At 42.6% G+C, this 25179-nt stretch overlaps 1 long non-coding RNA gene across 1 annotated transcript; it reads left to right on the forward strand.

Moving 5' to 3' along the window:
* Positions 1-24969, forward strand: LOC128614987 (uncharacterized). The gene is made up of 3 exons (XR_008387123.1): positions 1-299; positions 20532-20788; positions 22693-24969. It is a non-coding gene; the product is annotated as an uncharacterized LOC128614987 (long non-coding RNA).
* Positions 24970-25179: the final 210 nt, after the last annotated feature.

Below are 25179 nucleotides of genomic sequence, written 5' to 3' on the forward strand. Positions count from 1 at the left end.
CTATCGCATGCAGGCTAACAGCAATATGTATTTAACACCGCATGAAATGCTTACAGGTCGACCCATGTCTGTGTCTGTTCCTTATGAAGGACTGCCACTGGAGTAATTGCAGATGGATCAAAGAAAACATATATGAGACAACTAACTATTATGTATGAAGCTATCTATTCACAGGAAGAGAGCTGGGTGCATTGTCATGGGTGAGGCGTTACCGCCTCAATGGGGGGAGGTGTTCACCCGGAGGTGGGAGACCAGGAGCAGCGAGAGAATGGCTGAAGCTGACTACTGGGTTTGGAGATGTGAGTATTTGCTTCTATGTTGAATTTTAAGTGTCTTTGGGTAATAGGCTAAATTTGAGCCAGCAGTATCCTTGTGTGCAGAAATATGTGAACCTTTAGGATTCAGACTTTCCAAAGGTTTCACAATGCAAGGAAATATTAAATGAAATTATATGTTTTTACTTTTAAATTTCATGCAAAAAACAGAAGGGTTCATAACTTTCAAACATGATCACACACACACAATAATTGAACTGTATAAGAAATGTAGAATAATTCACACACACTTTCCTGATGAACTGCAATTCAAACATGATTTTGTACCTCATGCAAATGGATATACACCAATTTACTGTAGGCACAGTGGTATTTCCTGCAGCACACTGTGCATCTCTGAATAGAGAGAAGGGTATCATGCTTCTATGCAGGTTAATGTTTTTATATATATATATATATATATATATATGGCGCACGGTGGCTTAGTGGTTAGCACATTTGCCTCACACTGCCAGGGTTGTGGGTTCGATTCCCGTGGCTCTGTGTGTGCGGAGTTTGCATGTTCTCCCTGTGCTGCGGGGGTTTCCTCTGGGTACTCCGGTTTCCTCCCCCAGTCCAAAGACATGTAGGTGGATTGGTGTGTCTGTAGTGTATGAATGGGTGAGTGCGTGTGTATGTGATTGTGCCCTGTGATGGACTGGCACCCTGACCCTGAAAAGGAGTAAGTGGTAGAAGATGGATGGATGGAGATATATATATATATATATATATATATATATATATATATATATATATATATATATATATATATAGTCTGATGCTTCTGTGCAGGTTAATATATATTACATTATGCCATTACAGTATATTATCTGTGACTGTCTGCCATCTTACCAAGTGGTGCTGCACGTGCTGCAGAACCTAATGGCTGGAGCTAGATGTCCAGCGAAGGGGAGCTAGACATCAAGCTCTACCCATTTGGCTCTGCAGTGAGAACCACTTTGAAAAAAGTGCCTTCCATAGTTGCATAGTAACCTTTTCCATCCATCCATCCATCCATCCATCCATCTTGTATACCGCTTTATCCTTTTCAGGGTCTATCCAGCCAGGAAACCTGGAGCCTATCCCAGGAAGCATCGGGCACAAGGCAGGGTACACCCTGGACACAGTAGTAACCTTTTCAATAAACTTAACTTCATAACACTGTAGGTCTCCCCCTATGGCTAACCAGTTGTAAGTGTAAAAAGACACCCTTAACGAAGATGGTGGACAAAAGGTCAGATATGGGTAATGCCGCATTATTTTTGTTCAGTCATTCTACATTTCCATGTAAATAAAATATGGTCATAATTATAAGATTTAAGGAAAAAAAATGCATATATAAATGTGATTTTTTTTATGTGAGCAGCAATTTATGATTAACCATGTGTCCACTAAACTGTACATCATACATCCTTGATATATTTAAAATAACAAGTATTGTTCTACAATTAAGTCTATATTTTTTAACATTTATTTTAGTTACTGATTCAGTTACAGAGTATATTTAAGCTATATTCTTGTAACTTAGAATACATTTACTGAATAAACAATGCGTTTTGCCACTTTGAGGGCATCACGTGATAGGATGTGGTGGAGGAGGCATCATATGAATCAAGTGACATGGACACAGACAGCAGCAGTGATGATGAATGACAGCCAGATAAGGAAGGGTCAGCAATCACTAGCAGTAGTGACTCTGGAAATAATGAGTCTGATGATGAACTAACTGATAGAACTCTAGGGCAGGATAAAAACAGGAATGTTTGGAAAATCAAAGACAACCGATTTGAGGGAGATTTACCCGTTTTCTAATGAGAATGGAAACTGAATATTGAAGGAATGAAACCTGTAGATTTCTTTATGAGCCTGTATCTTAATGACATAATTGATTATATAGTTCACCAGACAAATCTGTATGCGTTTCAAAAAGGATGAGAAATCTGAAAAATATTTCTTTGTAAATTGGCTGACAACATTTTCCTCTAAACTTCTGAATTCATTCTGCTGCTACCATCATCATCAAGTTACAAGAAGTTACATCATCAATAAAGATTAGTTAGCCTGTTCCAGAAGCAGCTATATAAGCCCAAGCTATGATACTACCCCCACCATGTTTCACAGATGAGCTTGTATGTTTTGTATCATGAGTAGATCCTTTCTTTCTCCACACTTTGGCCTTTCCTCACTTTGGTAGGTTAATCATGGTCCAAAACTTTTGTGGCTCATCTCAGTGTTTCTTTGTGAATTTCAATCTGACTTTCTGATTCTTATTACCAATGAGTGGTTTGCATCTTGGAGTATGGCCTCTATATTTCTGCTCTCAAATTCTTCTTTGAAAGGTGGATTGTGATACTGTCATATAATGGGGATTGAAGATGGATGCAAGTGCAGTTAAAGCTTTTAATGAAGAGATGCAGGCAGAAATATCCAAAATATAGGGCAATATCATAATCACAAAACAGGCGAGGGGGCAGGCAAACAGCAAACAATATAAACTATGCTTAGACAAGAATCGAGAAATATGAGAACAAAATAGGATCATAACCATGAAACGTGGAACAAGGATCAAAAGGCTTAGTATGGGTCTGGCAATAAACACACTGAAACATACAATAGGTTGCACGGTACAAAGACACATAGGAGTTTAAATATACAAACTAATCAAAAAGGGAAACAAGAACAGCTGAGACATTAGGAAGGAACCAATTACATAATGGGGTGGAGACAAGACAGATTCAAAACAAAACATGTGTCAAGCTAAACAGTCAATGAAAACCCGGAAGCGCATGCTGTCACATTTGGGCAGTTCATGCTCCGGCACTCAGCACAAGGGGAAATCTGAGTCCCCCCAAGAACAAAACACTCCTCCCCCCGGTGGTCCTGGCCCTCTGGACAAAATGTCTACACAGACCTCATAATCTCCAAGCAGGCATTTGTCTTAGTAATGGGGTATACAGGTATACAGGAATGCAGGTGGTGAGTCGGCGACAGGCTCGCTGGGGTCAGATGGCTAGGCTGGGACATGTTTCCTGTAGTTCTTAGGCAGGACCCAGGCTTGGGAAGCTGTGTCGTCAGCCTCAGGCATGAACAGAGCTTGGTAGACTGTCTCGTTGGCCTCAGGAGTGAGCAAATCTTTGTGGGCTGTGTCATTGGCCTTAGGCATAAGCAGAGCTTGATGGGCAGTGTTGTTGGCCTCAGGTGTGAGCAGAGCTTGGTTGGCCATGTCGTCAGCCTAAGGCACGATCAGAGCTTGGTTGGCCATGTTGTCGGCCTCAGGCATGAGCAGAGCTTTGTTGGCCATGTCGTCAGCCTCGGGCAGGAACATGGCTAGGTGGGCCATCTCGTCAGCCTCTGGTGTGAACAGGACTTGGTAGGCTGTCATGTTGGCCTTGGGCAGAAACATGGCATGGGAGGCCTTGCCGTCGACCTCAGACAGGAACATAGCACAGGAGGCAGTCCCGTCGGCCTCTGGCAGGAACATGGCTTGGGAGGTCATCATGTCGGCGTCAGGCATGAACAGGACTTGGTAGGCTGTGCCGTCAACCTTTAACTGGAATTGAACCTGGGAGGTTGCCTTGTTCACCTCTAACAGGATCATGGCTGGATAGACCACATCATCAATCTCACACAGGGGCTCAGGAGATGAGGTCAACCTGTTGACCTCTGGCTGGAGTTCTGCAGGGGAGACCACCTCATGGGTCTCAGGCTGGAGCTCTGGAGATGAGGTGGCAACATTGACCTCTGGTGGGAGCTCTGTAGGAGATACCACCTCATGGGTCTCAGGCTGGAGCTCTGGAGTTGTGCAGGCCACAATGTTGGCCTGGGACAGGAACTGGGCTGTGGAGGAAACCCTGTCGGCCTGGGACTGGAGCTGGGCTATGGACGAGCCCTGTCAGCATGGGACTGGAGCTGGGCTGTGGAGGCTGTCCTGTTGGCCTGCTCATGGTAGGTGGTGAACGGCAGTAGGTGGGGAATGCAGGTTCATTCATCAGGCTGGCCCTCCCCCCAAAATTCTCTAAATTAAATTAAATTAGTCTGCCTTCCCATCGATAATGAGGGATATAATCCCCACTACACTCCCTAGGCCTATGGTGAGCCAGACCGACAATCCGGGATAACATGAATACTATATACTGTCTCTCCTTGGGCTTGGGGTTCACCGGGATCTCAAAATAAAATTAGCACTAGAGGAAAAATACCTTCAGATGGCTTTCAAAGCCCTCGAAGGGAGCCGGAACATCCAGGTTAAGCCACTGGGGAAATCGCACGGAATTAAATGCTGGCATAAAGATCCTGGTAAAGTATTCTGTCATGTAATGGGGATTGAAGATGGATGTAAGTGCAGTTAAAGCTTTTAATGAAGAGAGGCAGGCAGACAAATCCAAAACATAAGGCAATATCACGGGCAGAAAACAGACGAGGGGGTCAGGCAAATGGCAAACAACATAAACTAGGCTTAGATGAGAATCAAGAAAGGTGAGAACAAAACAGGATCAACACCATGAAACGTGGAACAAGGATCAAAAGGCTCGGTACAGGTCTGGCAATAACACATAGAAACACACAATACTTCACATGGTACAAAGACACACAAGGGTTTAAATATACAAACGAATCAAAGAAGGAAACGAGAACAGCTGAGACATTAGGAAGGAACCAATTACATAACCGGGCAGAGACAGGAATGAAGCTAAACAAAACAGACATGTCAAAGTAAACAGTCGGTGAAAACCCAGAAGTGCATGCTGTCGCGCTTCAGGCAGTTCATGCGTGCTGAATAGAAATCATCAGCATGAAGGGAAATTCGTGACAGATACTGCTGCCCTGTGGAGGTTGTTGCAGAAAGCCTGCAACACCACAGGGTGGGCAGCCGATGTAGGCACTTTAGGAATATAATCCGGCCTAGGATACAGGAAGGCCTTGGCTAACCCAGGGGTAAAGTCAAGGCAGGAAGGGGCAACAGGGAGAGCTTGTAGACCTACCACTCACTTGAGAGATGTCAGGGCCAGTAAAAGAGCTAACTTTTTGATGTCAGAAGCTTCTCAGAGGCTGACTCTAAGGGCTCAAATAGGGCCCCTGACAGACCTTCCAAGACCACAGCAAGGTCCCAGGAAGGTATGCATGGCCTGCAGATGGGCCTCAGCCGTCTGACACCACGCATGAACCTCGAAGTTAGAGGATGTTGCCCCACAGAGGCTCCATCAACAGGGGCATGGCTGGCCGAAACGGCGGCCACGTAACCCTGATTGTAGAAGGAGCCACCCTGCTGAGAAACGTTCTTGTAAGAACTCCAGGACTGTAGCTATTGTGCAGTTCACTGGGTCTAGCTGATGTTCCTCACACCACAAGACAAAAAGCTGCCACTTGAGCGCATACAATTTCCTTGTGGATGGTGCTCTAGTGTTTAAAATGGTCTCTACCACCTCAGTTGTGCGACCAGAATCTATGAGCTGGTGCCCCTCAGGGGCCAGACCCACAATTTCCATAGTTCTGGCCAAGGGTGATAAATCAGCCCTCCGGCTTTTGAGACAGTAGATCCACCCTAAGGGCTCAAATGGGGCACTCGACAGACCTTCCAGGACCACAGAAGGTCCCAGGAAGGTATGCGAGGCCTGCAGATGGGCCTCAGCCGTCTGACACCACGCATGAACCTCGAAGTTAGAGGATGTTACCCCACAGAGGCTCCATCAACAGGGGCATGGCTGGCCGAAACGGCGGCCAAGTAACCCTGATTGTAGAAGGAGCCCAGCCCGCTGAGAAACGTTCTTGTAAGAACTCCAGAACTGTAGCTATTGCGCAGTTCACTGGGTCTACAGTGGATCCCTGTGGACGGGAATTTCCCAAGGAGTGCCATCTCGCAGGGATATTATCTCTCAGAACCAAGTTCGAGCTGGCCGAAAAGGTGCTACTAGCAGACTGTCTTGGCGAACTCTTGCTAGAGCTTGTGGGAGCAGAGCGATGGGGGGAGCAGCATACAGATGTGACCTCGGCCACATGTGTGGACTCCAACCCAAAAGTCTCTCAAGATACAGCTTTATCTTGCTCAGTGTTGATAGGATTGACACTACGTATGCTGGGGATAGAAATGGCCTCATCGTAGTAGAATCCTATAACCCCTAGAAAAGTTGTCCACTGCACCGGGGAAAGCATACTTTTCTGAGATTCAACCTGAGCCCCCAGCCCTTCATGTGGGCGAGAACAACTTCTCGATGTTGAACCGCCAGCTCCCTGGATCGTGCTAGAATTAACCAGTCGTCCAGGTAGTCTGGTACACAGATGCCCTGGAGTCCCAATGGAGCCAGAGTGACATCCATGCACTTTGTGAAGGTGCGAGGGGATAAAGCTAGCGATATTCCTATGTGGAAATATGCACCTTTTAGATCTATCGCCACAAACCAGTTCTCGAACTGAATCTGTGGCATGATAAGTTTGAGCGTCAGCCTCTGAACCTGTATGTCCGAAGAGTACGGTTCAGATGACGCAGATCTAAAATTGGCCGCATACTCCAACTTTTTTGCAGAACAGGAAATAATGGCTGTAAACCTCCCTCCCTTCAGGAACGGGGTACATGTTCTATGGCCCCATTGTCCAAAAGGGAGCTTACTTCCTGCGCTAACGTCGGGCTCTGGTCTGTGCTGACTGCTGTGGTGAGCACACCTGTGAACGGGGGGGGGGGGGGGGGTCGAGCTATAACTGGACCCGGTAACCCTTTCTACGGTAGACAGAACCCATGGAGACACATTTGGCAGTAGTTTGCACGCTGCCCGATGGTCTTTTAGTGATGTTAACTATTCCACATTCTATTGGAGGGAAACATCAGATTTTTGTTGCCCTGTGACAGCTCACTGACCAGAGAACACTGAAAACTTGGGGACTGCCTCGGCTCGGGGAGGCCCTACAGTAGAACTGGGGGCTACCTGCCCTAACAACCTCATGTCCCCAGATACATCCCTCCACGGCCCATCAGGACCACTCTTCTTTGCCTGCTTGGCCTTTATGACCATTCTTAGATCAGGCCTAGTAGCAGACCGGGACTGTGGCCGTCCGGTTCCCCTGGCTGTCTGCGTTGGCGGTGCTGCCATACTCACCTTCTAGATCTCCCTCACACTAGTGCTGGCCCAGGCTCCACTCATGGACGCCCGGGTGAGCTCGAGACAACAGGGAAGGAACTGGCTTTTTTTTGAATGCCGCCATATGTCGAGCTCACTCAGCAGGTCTGCTTGGTAGGCCTGCAACCCTGTCATTGTCTGCAGTGACTCACAAGCAAGACTACTACTGCATAGGCTTGCGCACCAATGCCACGGTGGCCTTACATGGCTTGGATGCAAGCCGGACCCCCTAATTACCTGCTGTCGGTGGAGAGAGGTTGCTCGCCAGCACCTCCTCCACCTTCAGCATAGCTAAATAGCCATGCCATTCATTCCCACAATGGCCACATAATCCAACATCGTGGGGTTATGAATATGGCTTATGCGTGGTTTTCCCCTAGAAGCCTGAAATTTTGTCATAAACTTCTGGAAGACAGGAGAGTTTCTGCAGTGTGAGGGATTTACTTTCACTGGGTAATCACTTCAAGCAGCTCTTTATATGCTGCTCTCAGTTTTTAACACATCCTTCTAACTCCTCGGAGTCAGAGAGGAATTGTTACCTTTTGGCTTTCCATAGCGGAAGGAGGAGTTGCGACGCGAGCTCCAAAATCCAGCGGAGAGCCGAACCCGGAAGACAGAGAAAGAGATAGAGCAGCGCTCGTCTCCGGCTCCTCTTCCGGATCTATAAGAGATCCCCTGAACCTGAGACGGCTGGCTGCCTCGGCAGCGGCCGGCCCAGATCCGCGAGGCTCTGAAACCCGACTCGCTTCGGCTTCCGTTTTTTTTTTGAGAAGAGTGCGAGTAGCGAGCCGAGCTGCTTAATGTAGGCGTTACCATGCACAGCCTCTCGAGGCTGCCATCGCATACTACACTAACACTTCACCCAGAAAGTGTGCACTTTTCCCCGTGATGAAATGGGAGCAAGCCGTAACACACTTCTTGAATTCTTTCTCACTCATTACTTACCTCTCTTTTCCTCTAAAAAAGGATAGAAAAGTTAAGAGATTTTGAGAAAATATCGAGTAGAAATGAAGCGTTTTTGTCACACAAACAACAGACGTGCAGTCTCGCTGAAGATAAGGCTGGGCGTGGTTCACAGGTGCCATATACATATATATCATGCGACACGCTTAATTGCCACGTCACCTGATCATGGCAGGCCTATAAGTAGAGGCATGATTTTACACAAGCTTCAGATACCGGTCACGTGCGCAAGGCATTCCCATACTGTTATGCTAAATGCAACGTTGAAGTTCCCTTTGAAAGGGAACACCTGTTAGTCACATGTTCCAATATTTTTGCTCGCCTACAGATTGGGTGGTCGGATACAAAATGTGCTATGTTCTATGCCGTTTAACACAGCTACATATAAATACCAGGAAATAAAAGCTGAAATTCTAAACTCTTCTTATGTCAATATTTTGATCTCAAACCCAAATGTCGTCATTCTACAGTTAAAAAATTAATTGGCCTTGCCATCCCAATAGTTTCGGAGGGGATTGTAAATATTCAACTCTCATGACAGTTGCCTAGATCTCACGACAGTTCCCTAGTCCCCTATGTATGGAGACTTTTGGGACACCCTGTTGTTACTTCTCAGTTGTTGAATTGTAAAATTATTACCAATTTTTCTTTGTGTTTTTGAAGAAATATATTTTGTAAAAATGGTTACAAACATACAGTTTCTTCACAGGGCAACATTCTATAGCTGGCGTTGTTTTTGGCATAGCCCATTCGAGTACATGTTACACATTATTGCTTTTATACCATTAAAACTGCATTTTATGTTCTTAGTTTTCAAATAATAGACTGTTCTCTTCATTGGGATATTAATACTTACATGATATTGAACACTTGAACGCATGCTGTACACTTGACTGACCTTTTCGTAACATATTCATGTAAAATAAAATGATAAAATAGTTTTATAGTTTGTTTTTATTTGAAAATTAACATTACAAAATTCATATACAATACAGTTAACATAATAATAATAACAATGTGTTTCTATTTGAAATCTTAGCAAAAGTCATGCAATAGAAAAAAGACTAAAAAGAGGGTGGAAACTACCATATCAGATTTAAATAAAACTTAAAAGCCTTAGCAAAGCAATAGATTTAAATAGTTTCTGGTTTTAAAGAAAACTCCTTCATACATATATGTAATTGCATAGATCTGTGTGTATAAACAATTTGTATGAAGGCATCTTTCTGACAAACACTGACTTGTAGTTATTGTAATAATTACATTTATTATAAAGCACTCATCATGGTTAAGAATGCCAGAGGGCACCCTCCTCTGGATTTTGAATATAATCTTCAGTAGTCATTGTTAATTCTTTTTTGTTAACTATATAAAGCACATAGACCTTGACTTCTATGCAAAGCCATCGGTCATATCAATTCTGGGCTGTTTATTCTGATAGGATGCCTGTGAATGACCCTGCCATGTCTTGCCTCTTCACTGCCTGACTATGTTTTTTATTGTGTTTTGGATTGTCTGACGCAATTTTTTGTATATGATCCGGAATGTTTTGACCCTGTCTTTCGTATTAATGAACCTTTTGCTGGAAAGATTAATGTGACACACAATTAATAAAGTTTAATGAAATACTCAGCCATTGTGTACTTTGAGGATTCCTTGGGCTACTGGTTACATGCTCGCCTCTGTGAACTGGGAAAAGATACTCCCTAAAAAGGGTGATGCCATCTCAAATGGTCCAGTACAGGATGCTTGACCATTTAAAATGTTATTATTATTTTTTTTTTGACTGATTACCTATATGTATTGGCATTGCAAAACCACAATTTTTTTTATTTGACTTGGTTGAACTACAATGGCCAGCTCTGTGTCATGGCACACAACAGATTCTGTTTATACAGCTGATTAAGAAAACCTCAATATCACAGGCTCAAATGGTCCCAACTACTTGGAACAAAAATGGATCTCTAGAGCACATGAAGATGTATATAAACACTTTGCACATTCTTGTTCATTAAACTTAGAACTTAAGTGCGAATGTAATATAATGCTCAAGATTGCTCACAGTTCCAGATTTAGGATCAATTTATAATGGGAAGGGTTTAAGTTTCCATCTGAATTTTTTTTTTTTTAGAGTATATCTAGGTATGCATGCAGAACATTTCAGGATTGGGACTTCTCTCTCTTTTTTATGAGAGCAAGAAAATGCCATTTTTAAAATACCCTTACCCTTAAAATACCCTTATTTTCAGGTTGAATATATCTGGTGTGGTACCAGATATGAACCTGAAATGTTCACAGAAATAAGTCCTCTATAGTAGCATTCTACTGTAAAAAAATAATAATAATAAAAAAAATAAAAGGCGTTTAAAATCCCACTGGTTACAGAGCTAGGGCTAGTAGAAATCCTGGGGAGCTAGGGCTAGGGGAAAATCCTATTTATTCATGCATTTTTAGAAATGTACAGATGTAATATAAACATTACAAATAATAAAAATGAACAGCATTTTACAGTAATTATGTTTATGATTGACATACAATAGCTTATGTTCCCTTTCAAAGGGAACTTCAACGTTGCGTTTAGCATAACACTATGGGAAGCATCTCTCGCGCATGACCAGTATCTGAAGCTTGTGTAAAATCATGCCTCTTTTATGGGCCTGCCATGATCAGGTGACATGGCAATTAAGCGCGTCGCGTGATATAAATATGGCACCTGTGAACCGCGCCATCAGCCTCTATTATCTTCAGCAAAAGACTGCATGTCAGTTGTTTGTGTAAAGAAACAAAAAGACGCTTCATTTCCTCGCTATCTTTTCTCAAAATCTCAGAACTTTTCTATCCCTTTAAAAAAATAGTGAAGAAAAAAAAAAAAAAGGAATGGGCCAGAGAGAAAAATATGAGTGAGAGAATTCAGGAAGTGTGTTACGGCTTGCTCCCGTTTCATCACGGGGAATAGTGAACACTTTCTGGGTGAAGTGTTTAGGAGTGTAGCATACGATGGCAGCCTTGAGAGGCTGCGCATGGTAATGCCTACATTAAGCAGCTCGGATCACAACTCGTGCTCTTCTCGGACGCCAAAGCGAGTTGGGCTTCGGAGCCTCGCAGATTTGGGCCGGCCGCTGGCGAGGCAACTAGCCGTCTCAGGTTCGGGGGATCTCTTATGGATCTGGAAGAGGAGACGGAGACGAGTGCTGCTCTATCTCTTGCTCTGTCTTCCGGGTTCGGCTCTCCGCTGGATTTTGGAGCTCACGTCACAACTCCTCCTTCTGCTATGGAAAGCCAAAAGGGAAAAAAAAAAGTGAAAAACACACACACAAAAAAATAATAGTAATAATTCCTCTGACTCCGAGGAGCCAGAAGGATGGAGAGCAGCATATAAAGAGCTGCTTGAAGTGATTACTAAGGCTGGATGAGCCTTTTTCTCCCCAGTGAAAGTAAATCCCTCACACTGCAGAAACTCCCCTTTCTTCCAGAAGTGCATGACCAAATATCAGGCTTCTGGGGGAAAACCATGCATAAGCCGTATTTATAACCCCATGATCTTGGATTATTCGGCCATTGTGGGGAATGAACGACATGGCTATTTATCTATGCTGAAGGTGGAGGAGGCGCTTGTGAGCTACCTCTCTCCATTGACGGCAGGTAATTAGGGGGGCCGGCTTTGCCATCCAAACCACAGTCTAAGGCCACCATGGCATTGGTGGGCAAGGCCTATGCAGTAGTAGTCTTGCTTGTGGGTCACTGCAGACAATGACAGTGTTGCAGGCCTAAAAGCAGACCTGCTGAGTGAGCTCGACATATGGCGGCATTCAGCCAGTTCCTTCCCTGTTGTCTTGAGCTCACCCGGGCTTCCACGAGTGCAGGTACTAGGTACTAGGCCTGATCTGAGAATGGTCATAAAGGCCAAGCAGGCAAAGAAGAGCGGTCCTGAGGGGCCGTGGAGGGACGTATCAGGGGACATGAGGTGGTTAGGGCAGGTAGCCCCCAGTGTTACTGTAGGACCTCCCCTAGCCAAGGCGGTCCCCAAGTTTTCAGTGTTCTCTGGTCAGCGAGCTGTCACAGGGCAACGAATATCTGATGCTTTCCCTCCAATAGAATGTGGAATAGTTAATGTCACTAAAAGACCATTGGGCAGCATGGAAACTACTGCCAAATGTGTCTCCATGGGTTCTGTCTACCATAGAAAAGGGTTACGAGGTCCAATTATAGCTCGACGTTTAGCGTTTAGCGATCTGCGTGATCTGAACTGTACTCTTCGGACATACAGGTTCAAGATGCTGACGCCCAAAATTATTGTTCCACAGATTCAGTTTGAGGACTGGTTTGTGACGATAGATCTAAAAGGTTCAATTCAATTCAATTTTATTTGTATAGCGCTTTTTACAATAGACATTGTCTCAAAGCAGCTTTACAGAAATATCAACATGGTATACAGATATTAAAGGTGTGAATTTATCCCAACTGAGCAAGCCACTGAGTGGTGATGGTGGCAAGGAAAAACTCCCTAAGATGTTTTAAGAGGAAGAAACCTTGAGAGGAACCCAACTCAGAAGGGAACCCATCCTCATCTGGGTAACAACAGATAGTGTGAAAAAGTTCATTATGGATTTATATAAAGTCTGTATGGCCTTAGGAGCAGCCGTAGTCCCAGCAGTCTGGAATTAGAGAAGATTTGAGCTCCATCCAGAGGCAGAAAGGATCTGGATCTCTAGTATCTCCATAAATTCGTGTGGGGCTCGGCAAAAGGAGAGAGGGAGAAAAAAGATTATTATGACTGCGAAGTAGTAAAATAGAATCTAGTCAGGGTAGGCTTGAGTAAACAAATACGTTTTAAGCCTAGACTTAAACACTGAGGCTGTGTCTGAGTCCCGAACACTAATCGGAAGACTGTTCCATAACAGTGGGGCTCTATAAGCGAAGGCTCTTCCCCCTGCTGTAGCCTTCACTATTCGAGGTACCGTCAAATAGCCTGCATCTTTTGATCTAAGTAGGCGTGGCGGATCATATAAAACCAAAAGGTCGCTTAGATATTGTGGCGCGAGACCGTTTAGTGCTTTATAGGTTAATAAAAGTATTTTATAGTTAATGCGAGATTTTACTGGGAGCCAATGCAGTATTGATAATATTGGTGTGATATGGTCGTATCTTCTAGTTCTAGTTAGGACTCTAGCAGCTGCATTCTGGACTAACTGGAGCTTATTTATATTCCTACTGGAACATCCAGACAGTAAGGCATTACAGTAATCTAATCTAGAAGTGACGAATGCATGAACTAGTATTTCCGCATCATGTAGTGACAATATGTTTCTTATCTTAGAAATATTTCTGAGATGAAAGAAAGCTATCCTAGTAATATTATCTACATGAGCATCAAATGATAGGCTGGAGTCAATAATCACTCCAAGGTCTTTAACTGCTGTACATGATGAAACAGAAAGACCATCCAGAGTAACCATGTGATCAGAAAGATTACTTCTAGCTACACGTGGGCCTAATAAAAGTATTTCTGTTTTATCAGAATTAAGTAAAAGGAAGTTAGTTAACATCCAACGTCTAATGTCCTTTACACAATCCTCAACTTTACTAAGTTCTGTCTGTCCTCTGGCTTCGCTGAAACATACAACTGTGTATCGTCAGCATAACAGTGGAAGCTAATTCCATGTTTACGAATAATTTGTCCTAGGGGTAGCATATATAAAGTAAAGAGCAGTGGGCCTAAAACAGAACCCTGTGGAACTCCAAAAGTAACCTCAGTACGCATGGAGAAATCACCATTTACATCTATGAACTGATAACGATCGGTCAGATAAGACCTGAGCCAGGAGAGGACTGTTCCCTTAATGCCAACAACATTTTCTAATCTATCAAGGAGAATAGTGTGATCTATAATATCAAAAGCTGCACTAAGGTCGAGTAACACAAGCAGCGAGACACAACCCTGATCAGAGGTCAGTAGAAGGTCATTTATTACTTTAACTAACGCTGTCTCTGTGCTATGATGAGGTCTAAATCCTGACTGATACATTTCATGAATGTTATTCCTATCTAAGTACGAGCATAACTGCTTTGCTACAACCTTTTCTAAAATCTTAGAGATGAAGGGGAGATTTGATATTGGTCTATAGCTGGACAATTGAGACGGGTCAAGGTCAGGTTTTTTAATCGAGGGTTTAATAACTGCTAATTTAAGTGATTTAGGTACATAGCCAGTGCTTAGGGAAGAATTGATTATATTTAAAAGTGATTCAATTACTCCTGGACAAATCTGTTTAAACAAACATGTAGGTACTGGATCTAGTATGCAAGTTGATGAATTGGCTGAAGAGATTAATGTAGCTAGTTCGGTCTCTCTAAGCGGAGCAAAACACTCTAAACATTGATCTGATATTGCTACATTATCTTGTAATGGGTTTGTTACAGTACTGTCCGGTTTTAATTTAATGGCCTGTATTTCACGTCTAATATTTTCAACCTTATCATTGAAAAATTTCATGAAATCTTCAGTGCTATGTAATGATTGAGTGTGTCTCTCTGTAGTGGTTTCATTCCTAGTTAATTTTGCTACCGTGTTGAAAAGGAATCTAGAATGGTTTTTGTTATCTCCTATTAAGGTAGAGAAATAGATTTTTCTAGCATCGCCAAGAGATTTCCTATATTTCAGTAGGCTCTCCTTCCATGCTGTTTGAAATATCACCAGTTTGGTTTGACGCCATTTATGTTCTAATTGTCGAGATGTCTGTTTTAAGGTTCGCGTTTGATCGTTATACCATGGTGCTAATTTTTTCTCTCTAATTATTTTTCTTTTGAGTGGAACCACTCTATCTAGCGTGTAGCGGAGTGTTGACTCCAAGTTTTCAGTCGCATAGTCGAGTTCTATGGGATCTGACGGTGATCCAAATCTAATTGATGTTTCTGCGAGGTTATTTATGAAGCTCGGTGCAGTAGCTGATGTGTAGGTACATTTTACGCGGTAGCGAGGCGAGGTGGAAATATTATGATCAATATGTATTATGAACGAGATAAAATAATGGTCTGAGACAACTTCAAACTGCGGAAAAATGATATTTTCTATACTTAGTCCGTATGTTACTATGAGGTCAAGAGTATGACCACCATTATGAGTAGGCCCGATTACGTTCTGATTAATCCCTACTGAATCTAAGATGGACACAACCGCTAACCTTAGAGGGTCTTCCAGGTTATCAAAATGAATATTAAAGTCTCCGACGATTAATGCTTTATCTACAGACACAACCAGGTTTGAGACAAAGTCTGCAAATTCACTAAGAAATTCAGTATATGGCCCTGGGGGTCTGTAAATAATAATTAGAGGAATTGACTTATTTTTTGTGGCTACATAACTTATACTGGTATAAAGAATTTCAAAAGAATTAAATTTATGCTTAGGTTTTTGTGTGACGACTAGATGGATGTCACTCTGGCTCCATTGTGACTCCAGGGCATCCATGTACTAAACTACCTGGATGACTGGTTAATTCTAGCACGATCCAGGGAACTGGCGGTTCAACATCGAGATGTTGTTCTCACCCACATGAAGAGCTTGGGGCTCAGGTTGAATCTCAGAAAAGTATGCTTTCCCCAGTGCAGTGGACAACTTTTCTAGGGGTTATAAGGATTCTACTATGATGAGGCCGTTTCTATCCCCAGCATGCATAGGGTCAATCCTTTCAACACTGAGCAAGATAAAGCTGGATCTTGGGAGACTATTGGTGCTTATGGGCCTATTGCACAGGAGACCGTTCAGTGGTGGCTGAGAAGTTGGGGGTTTCGTCCAAGGACGAAACCTTGGGGTCCAAGGATGAAACCTCGGAGAATAATCAGTGTCACGCGGCGATGCCTACGTGCTCTGAGAATTTGAGGGTCCCTGGTTTCTAGCCTTGGGTCACCCTCTAGGGGGTCTCCTTAGCGCAAGACGGTAATGACAGACACCTCCCTCATGGGCTGGAGCGTGGTCTTAGACAGCTGTCCAGCTCACGGTCTCTGGTGCGGCCCTCATTTGGAGCAGGGTGGCTCCATCCACAAGTGGTGGAGTCCATTTGGCAAGGTTTGGCCAAGCGGGATTGCATATGTTCGCCTCCAAGGAGACAACACATGGCCCGCTGTGGTTCACCCTCACTCATCCCGCACAATTAGGGCTGGACGCCATGGTGCACATGTGGCCGAAGTCACATCTGTACGCTGTTCCCCCCATCAGTCTGCTCCCACAAGTTCTAGCTTGAGTTCGACAATCTATGTCTGCTGCTAGTATCACCTTATTGGCCAGCTCAAATATGCTTCTGAGAGATAATATCCCTGCGAGATAGCACTCCTTGATAGATTCCCATCCGCAGGGATCCACTGTAGACCCAGTGAACTGCGCAATAGCTACAGTCCTGGAGTTCTTACAAGAACATTTCTCAGCGGGGTGGGCTCCTTCTACAATCAGGGTTTACGTGGCCGCCATTTCGGCCAGCTATGCCCCTGTTGATGAAGCCTCTGTGGGGCAACATTCTCTAACTTCGAGGTTCTTGTGTGGTGTCAGGTGGCTGAGGCCCATCTGCAGGCCGTGCATACCTTCCTGGGACCTTCTGTGGTCCTGGAAGGTCTGTCGGGTGCCCCATTTGAGCCCTTAGGGTCAGCTTCTGACTCTAAAGGTAGCTCTTCTGCTGGCCCTGACATCTCTCAAGCAAGTAGGAGACCTACAAGCTCTCTCTGTTGCCCCTTCCTGCCTTGACTTTGCCCCTGGATTAGCCAAGGCCTTCCTGCTATGCCTCTGGGCATAAGGGCTCATTCCACTAGGGCGGTCACCTCCGCGAAGGCTTTGTCCAAAGGGGTACCCTTACAGGATGTGTGTGCTGCTGCAGGGTGGTCTACGCCACACACATTCATTCATTATTACAGCCTGGATGTTCATTACACCCCGGGCTCGAGTGTCTTGCAGTGACCCTCGGGCTTGGGTCTTTTTGAACAGGCCATACCCTCGGTATGACGGAGTGAGTATTCTCGTTCCCACATTGTTATGGTAAACACAACGTCAAAGTTCACTTTGAAAGGGAATGTCTGGGATACGCATGTAACCCTGTTCCCTGAGAAGGGAACAAGACGTTGCATAGCTTTGTCATACCAGGGCAGGCCTGTGAATTGCATCTTCACTTCAGATAATAGAGGCTGATGGCGCGGTTCACAGGTGCCATATTTATATCACGCGATGCGCTTAATTGCCATGTCACCTGATCATGACAGGCCTATAAATAGGCATGATTTTACACCAGCTTCAGGTACCGGTCACGCGCGAGAGGTACTTCCCATAGTGTTATGCTAAACGCAACGTCTCGTTCCCTTCTCAGGGAACAGGGTTACATGCGTAACCCAGACGTTTGTCAGTGAAGTCTAAAATGCTACTACATCTGATGTTGGCTATAGTGAAGCATGATCTATAACAGGGTTCTTCAAATCTGCATAGTTTAGCTCCAACCTCGAAACTTACCTGCCTGTAATTTCCTAGTAATCCTGAACACCTTGGTTAGCTTGTTCAGGTGTGTTTGATTAGGGTTGGAGCTAAACTCTGCAAGACAGTGAACCTTGAGGGCCAGATTTGAAGTACCCTGATCTATCATGTTTGTACAGGTGTACAGTTGGTATGCGTTGAGGGAATGCACAATTTAGGGTCACTTTAAGATCAACTGATCCTCTGTTTATCCTATATCATCATAGAAAACATCAGAGTGATATGCATTACTTATGGGCATTCAAGATAGCATCTGTTGAATGGTTAGGTCAAACTGAGACTTTACAGTTGAATGGGTCTGCCTGTTTCTTTGATCACAGTGAAGAGGATCAAAGTGTATGTAAACAAAGTGTATCACCATTTTCTTTGTGATGCATGAGCTTTCTTGCACCCATTCTTTGATGAGTGGCCATTTTCTCATGAATTAATCACTGTCAAATATGAATGTGATACCCTAGGTGTGGATATAGATATGTTAATTGGATTGGATGAAACTCCATGTGTTAATTGGATTGGATGAAACTCTCTGTAGGCTCCTGTAGCTTCTCACCACCTTTGTTATGCCCACTGAATGCCTATAAAATTACTATGTATGTCTCCCTTAGTTAAACTTGATGATTACTGTGCTGTGACGATTTAGCGTGTACCAAAAGGGATACCATCCATCCATCCATCTTCAACTGCTTACTCCTTTTCAGGGTCACAGGGGAACCTGGAGTCTATCCCAGGGAGCATTGGGCACAAGGCAGGGTACACCCTAGACAGGGTGCCAGTCCATCACAGGGCACACAGTCACACACCCATTCATACACTACAGACACTTTAGATATGCCAATCAGCCTACCATGCATGTCTTTGGACTGGGGGAGGAAACCCCCGCAGCACGGGGAGAACATGCAAACTCCGCACACACAGAGCCGGAGGAATCGAACCCCAACCCTGGCGGTGTGAGGCGAACGTGCTAACCACTAAGCCACCATGCACGAAAAGGATACCAGTCTTTTATATTATCCAGACAAATTTCAAGTATTCATACATTAAATCTAATAAATGTCCTCATCAATTTATATGATCCCTATCATATCCTATTTCTTTGGGGTTTTTTTTTCTTCTTATCAATTAAAAGGACCCTTCACAAACCAGAGCAGGTAAAACAACATATATTTACATATCTTGAGCTTGGGTATTGTTCATAGCTTGAATCGTATCTCGTATCCAGTTCAAAATAAACAAAACCCACCCCTAAATACAAATAAAATACAATTAACACAAAGTAACTATTGAATTTACAATATCCAATAAGAATGAAAAACAGCAAGAGAGAGTTGCACTTACACTTTACCTAGCATGAGTAGTTTATCATCAGTCTCCTTTTAAATCAGGTTACTTGCACAATTTCTCTCCATGGAAGGCTTCAGCAGGAGATTCAAACATTCCATAAACAGCGGGAGAGCGGGACATCAACGAGAGTAAAATGAACTGAGCCATGTGAAACGTTACCGTGTCTCCTGACACCGGACATTTTTCTTTACGTCACATCCACTAGCTTGTTATTTAAAGGGAAACACCGCTTTCATTAGTGGAATTCATCACATGAAGTTCGCTACAGTGTGAAACAGCATATTCTGATGTTGTAGACTAATGTGCTCATCTGCAATAAAGAATCCTGCTAAAGATACTTCCAAGCCTCCTGGTCATCCCTACAAATTCCCAATAATGTAAATAGATTTTATCCAAATATGGAATTACAGTGTTCAGTTGGGTGTTTTATGAATGAACAGTGTCATAAACAGAGCTATGGTGTCAGTTCTCCTGTGATAAAAGCAGTATGTGACTACAGATCAGATGTCTCTTACTGCTTGTTACATATGTACCTTGTAACATGCTCTATTGATTCTAGGCAGTTTTTATTCCAAGGAGCTAGGACCATCCTGCACTGAGATACTGAGATTTATGTAAACAGCTGTACAACCAAAATTTGTAGTGTGCAAAGATTGCACAAAGATGGCAATCATGGTTAAACTAATAAATAAATAAATAAATAAATAAATGTGGTGCTTTGCAATGCCAGCACATAGGGGTAATCACTCAAATTTTTTTAAAACTGAGCCAAAAGTGTGGTTCATTGTCTCATACAAGAATCTCCGGTATGCCATGTCTGGCAAACAATGATTTGAAATGCACCACTACATCTTCAAATCTTGTAAGGTTGAGTTTTGCAATTTCCACAAACCTTAAGTAGTAGTCTACATCTAGCAGGTAATTACTGTGGTTCAATGTGAAAATAACAGCCCTCAGTGTCTGCCATGGTGTTTCTGGTGACTTGCATGGCCTGAGATGTTGCACAGGGTTGGCATACATGCTAACAGTTTGCCACAAGCTCATTCATTTTACTATGCCCAGATGTCTTTCATGAATTTTCTCTTGGACACTGTTTCACATGGAAAGCCTTTAAGAAGAAGGCCATTGTGACACATTAGTGATGGTCTCTCTGGCCAGTACTATATCAGAACTCCATCCAGAGTGGTGTGGATTGGCCATCCTGTTTGACATAATGCCATGACTTTGCGAAAGAGGCTGTCTGCTTAGATTTCAAATCATCCATCATCTATCTTCTACCGCTTACTCCTTCTTCAGGGTCACGGGGGAACCTGGAGCCAATCCCAGGGAGCATCGGGCACAAGGTGGGGTACAACCTGGACAGGGTGCCAGTCCATCGCATCCCAGTCCAAAGCCCATGCATGTCTTTGGACTGGGGGAGGAAACCGGAGTACCCGTAGGAAACCCCCGCAGCACGGGGAGAAACATGCAAACTCTGCACACACATGGCCCTGGCAGGAATCGAACCCCGGACCCTGGAGGTGTAAAGAAGAAGTGCAGCTGTATGAGCTGAGGTAACTGCAGCAAAAAAGCTAATAATACTATATATATATATATATATATATAGAGTATCTCACAAAAGTGAGTACACCCCTCACATTTTTGTAAATATTTGATTATATCTTTTCATGTGGCAACACTGAAGAGAGTGAATGTACAGCTTGTATAACAGTGTAAATTTGCTGTCCCCTCAAAATAACTCAACACACAGCCATTAATGTCTAAACCACTGGCAAGAAAAGTGAGTACAAAAGTGAGTAAGTGAGTCTTTTACTGCTGCACATGATGAAACAGAAAGTCCATCGAGAGTTACTATGAGATCAGTAAGCTTACTTCTAGCTACATGTGGTCCTAGTACAAGTACTTCTTTCTTATCAGAATTAAGTAAAAGGAAGTTAATTAGCATCCAATCTAATGTCCTTTACACATTCCTCAACTTTACTAAGCTGCTGTCTGTCCTCTGGCTTTGCTGAAACATACATCTGTGTATTATTAGCATAACAAGGAAGCTAATTCCATGTTTATGAATAATTTGACCTAAAAGTAGCATATATAAATTAAAATGCAGTGGGCCTAAAACAGAACCTTGTGGAACACCAAATTTAACCTCAGTATGTGTGAAGAAGTCGCCATTTACATCTACGAACTGATACCAATTGGTCAAATAAGACCTGAGCCAGGAAAGGACTGTTCCCTTAATGCCAACAACATTTTCTAATCTATCAAGGAGAATAGTATAATCTATAGTATCAAAAGCTGCACTAAGGTCGAGTAATACAAGCAACGAGACACAACCCTGATCAGCAGCCAGTAGTAGGTCATTTACTACTTTACCTAACGCTGTCTCTGTGCTATGATGAGGTCTAAACCCTGACTGATACATTTCATGAATGTTATTCCTACGCAAGTATGAGCATAGCTGCTGTGCTACAACCTTTTCTAAGATCTTGGAGGTGAAGGGGAGACTTGATATAGGTCTATAGCTGGACAGTTGAGAGGGTTCAAGTGTAACTGGTTGTAGTCTGCGTTGTGTGTTTTATTTTATTCGAAGAAAAATAGGTGGACGGCAACTAGGTCGACTCTTTGTTTATTCTCTCTCCTCTCTCTCACTCCCATTCAACCATAACGCGAAAGGGCACCTCTCCCATTCAACCATAACGCGAAAGGGAAGAGGAGGAGCCAAAACAGGAAATTACACAAACCAATGACATCATGACAATTAAAAGGAAAAATACTCAGACAAACAGACAGCCACATCAGGTGCACATCCTTTTTGTGTAATTCTACACATTAAATTTATGGAATGTTTTCCATACCCGTTACACAAGGTCAGGTTTTTTAATCAGGGGTTTAATAACTGCTAATTTAAATGATTTAGGTAAATAGCCAGTGCTAAAGGAAGAATTGATTATATATAAAAGCGGTTCAATTACTCCAGGAGAAATCTGTTTAAAGAAACACGTAGGTACAGGATCTAGTATGCAAGCTGATGATTTCGATGAAAAAGATTAATGTAGCTAGTTCGGTCTCTCTAAGGGGAGTAAAACATTCTAAAGTTTGATCTGATATTGCTATATTATCATCTATAGGATTAGTTATAATACTGTCTGGTTTTAATTTAATAGCCTGAATTTCACATATAATATTTTCAACTTTACCAATGAAAAATTTCATGAAATCTTTGCTGCTATGTAATAACTGAGTGCTTCTTTCTGTAGTGGTTTTATTCCTGGTTAATTTTGCTACCATGTTGAATAGAAATCTTGAATTGTTTTTGTTATCTCCTATTAAGGTGGAGAGATAGACTTTTCTAGCATCACTAAGAGATTTTCTATAGTTCAGTAGGCTCTCCTTCCATGCTATTTGAAATACTACCAATTATGTTGCCAAAGCTAATGTTTTATTTGTCCTTTTAAAGTTTTCGCGGATGCGACACCTGTCTCCACAGTGACACCTAGTGGTCACTTGCAGGTGTTGATCTGAAACATCCTTGAAAACGATTCAGACAAGCGTTGACGAATTATGACCTACATGTTGTTTGCCTCAAACAACGAAGTGTGTGGGGCATGTTGCTGCAGTGGGTTCGAATCCTCGGTGATGTCTCCTTATCCACATCATTGCAAGAGATGTTTAAAAATTAGTGGGTTTTTTAATTGTTGTGTTATTTATTTATTTATTATTTTTTTATGTGTTGAGTTTTTAACAACTGTCTGACAACTAGGCTACATGAGCTTGGTTTTGAGCCTGTAGGCTCCTCATTGTAAATATCTATATGTAATTCTGGTCATGAAAAATTAAGATTAATAAATGCAAAACTGTTCAAATTCTTTCTTGCCTAGGTAATAACCCACAGTATCTGGCCAGCTGGAAATTTGGTGGGATTTCACGTCAGATGATTAACAAGGCATCCTGAGGCGAGCACTTACCATGGATCAGTACAAACATTATTGAATCATTTCCGTTTTATACCGGAGAACAGTTTAACTTGTATATTAAACACTGATTCATTGGTTCACCTGGAGATCAACACCCCCTAGCGGTGAACCATGGACATTTTCGAAACGTTTCGAAACAGTATTACGTAATGAAGCCTCGTATGCTGAAATCACGTGACTTGGCCAGTTTGATACGCGCTCCGAACCACTGATTCGAAATAAAAGACCCATAAAGGTTTCAAACCTTCATAAAGCAGTGTTTTGAAAGCGCCAATCACTATTAAATAAGAGTGTACCAAAATACCGTATATATGTAATTTGCTAGGAGGATTAATATGGGTTTAAAGAAGTCTTCGTCGGATTGAGCCTGCAGGGCGGCGTTTCGGCACTGCTGCTTTTCGTCTTCGGTCTGTTTCTGGCATGACGTGGCGTGCATGCATTCTTGATTTCACCTGTGTGCTTGTGTGACATGTGAGCTCGATAGGTGCACGTAGTGGTATAAGATGTTTCCTATGGGCGGAGGATGTTGTGTTGGTATATAGCACTGCTAAACTTGACTGTAATTTATGTGTTCGAGCTTGTGGGAACGCTGGAGTGTGACTGCTTAGTTATGCTAAGCCAATTTTAATGAATTGTGTTTAATACTAAAGTGTTAAATAAAGACATTTGTATATATCCTCGTCTGAGACCATTCCATGAAAAACGGACCTGTGTGCCCTTTTTGGGTGGTTAGGTTAATTTCACTGTATAACAGGGTTATTATAAATATATAATATATAGCTACCCAAGTGTTCAAATACGCACTCCGCCACAATACTAAGAACAAACACAACAAACATGAAGACAAACCTTTTTACTCGGGTAAAGATTGGGACATGTGTCTGTTGCATAAACTTCAGCTGTCCGTATACCGTCATCTAATTACAATTACAAAGGCTTGACTGGTCTTTATTTTGTAATATTTAGAAGTACTTGCAAGTTACCATGGTAAATTACATACATTAAAATCATAGGCGGAGTTGCAAATAGCACAGGCAGATAATGCAAACTGTCTCACATGTGCGGTTTGAATGCGGTTTAAAGGTGTAACCAGAAAAAAAACCCATCATTGATTATATTCATTCCCCATACATATTTTAATCAGATAAAGTTTAGAAAAATGGTTGGATAAAACTTCAGATTACTTACCAGTGTGTGGGATAATACTGTGCTAATGTAGTGTTCGTGTGCTTACGAACTCAAACGAGCTCAATCACCCCTTTGCCTGATAAAACACGCAATAGGCCTACCGATAACCGATTATTCAGTGTGATATCGGCCAATACCGATAGTTTGGTGGTTTTGCCTTTTATACCTTCTTTTAAATTAATAATAAATTGTTTCACAGTAACTGGTCTCATAAACAGAAAACACATTACTTAAATAAACATTAAAACGGTAACTAAGTTCTGAAGATTAAAGTCACTCACTCACCACAAACAAAAGCATTTCTACTTCTTCATTGAACATCAAACTGGTAATATATAATATAACTTTGTGTAAAGGTGATGACTCTTGTGTAGAATGACAACAAAATTGCAGTTTGTAATCTCTGCACCGCTAATCTTTTACACTGCACGCTGCAGCAAAGCAGAAGCAGTGCGTTTTTTTTCGGCGTGCATGTTAACAAATGAGTGCTTTTACCGTGCAGTAGTGAAGAATCGAGTCAAATTTTTTTTTGCCGCACTGAATTAAAGCTCCAGTGTACTGTTGAAAGATTTAAATGAAGATGAGTTGACAAAAAAAAAAACCCGTATATATTGCACAGAAAAATATATTTGTACAGTAGTATATTTCATATGCAGTTAATGTTAATATATATAAAACACATATATTATATATTACCAGTTTGATGTTCAATGATGGAGTAGAAATGCTTTTGTTTGTGGTGAGTGAAGGTGAGCCTAACAAGAGGTTTTTTAGAATTACTT

The sequence above is a fragment of the Ictalurus furcatus genome, chromosome 11 (assembly GCF_023375685.1).
Source record: "Ictalurus furcatus strain D&B chromosome 11, Billie_1.0, whole genome shotgun sequence".
NCBI classification, from domain to species: Eukaryota; Metazoa; Chordata; class Actinopteri; order Siluriformes; family Ictaluridae; genus Ictalurus; species Ictalurus furcatus.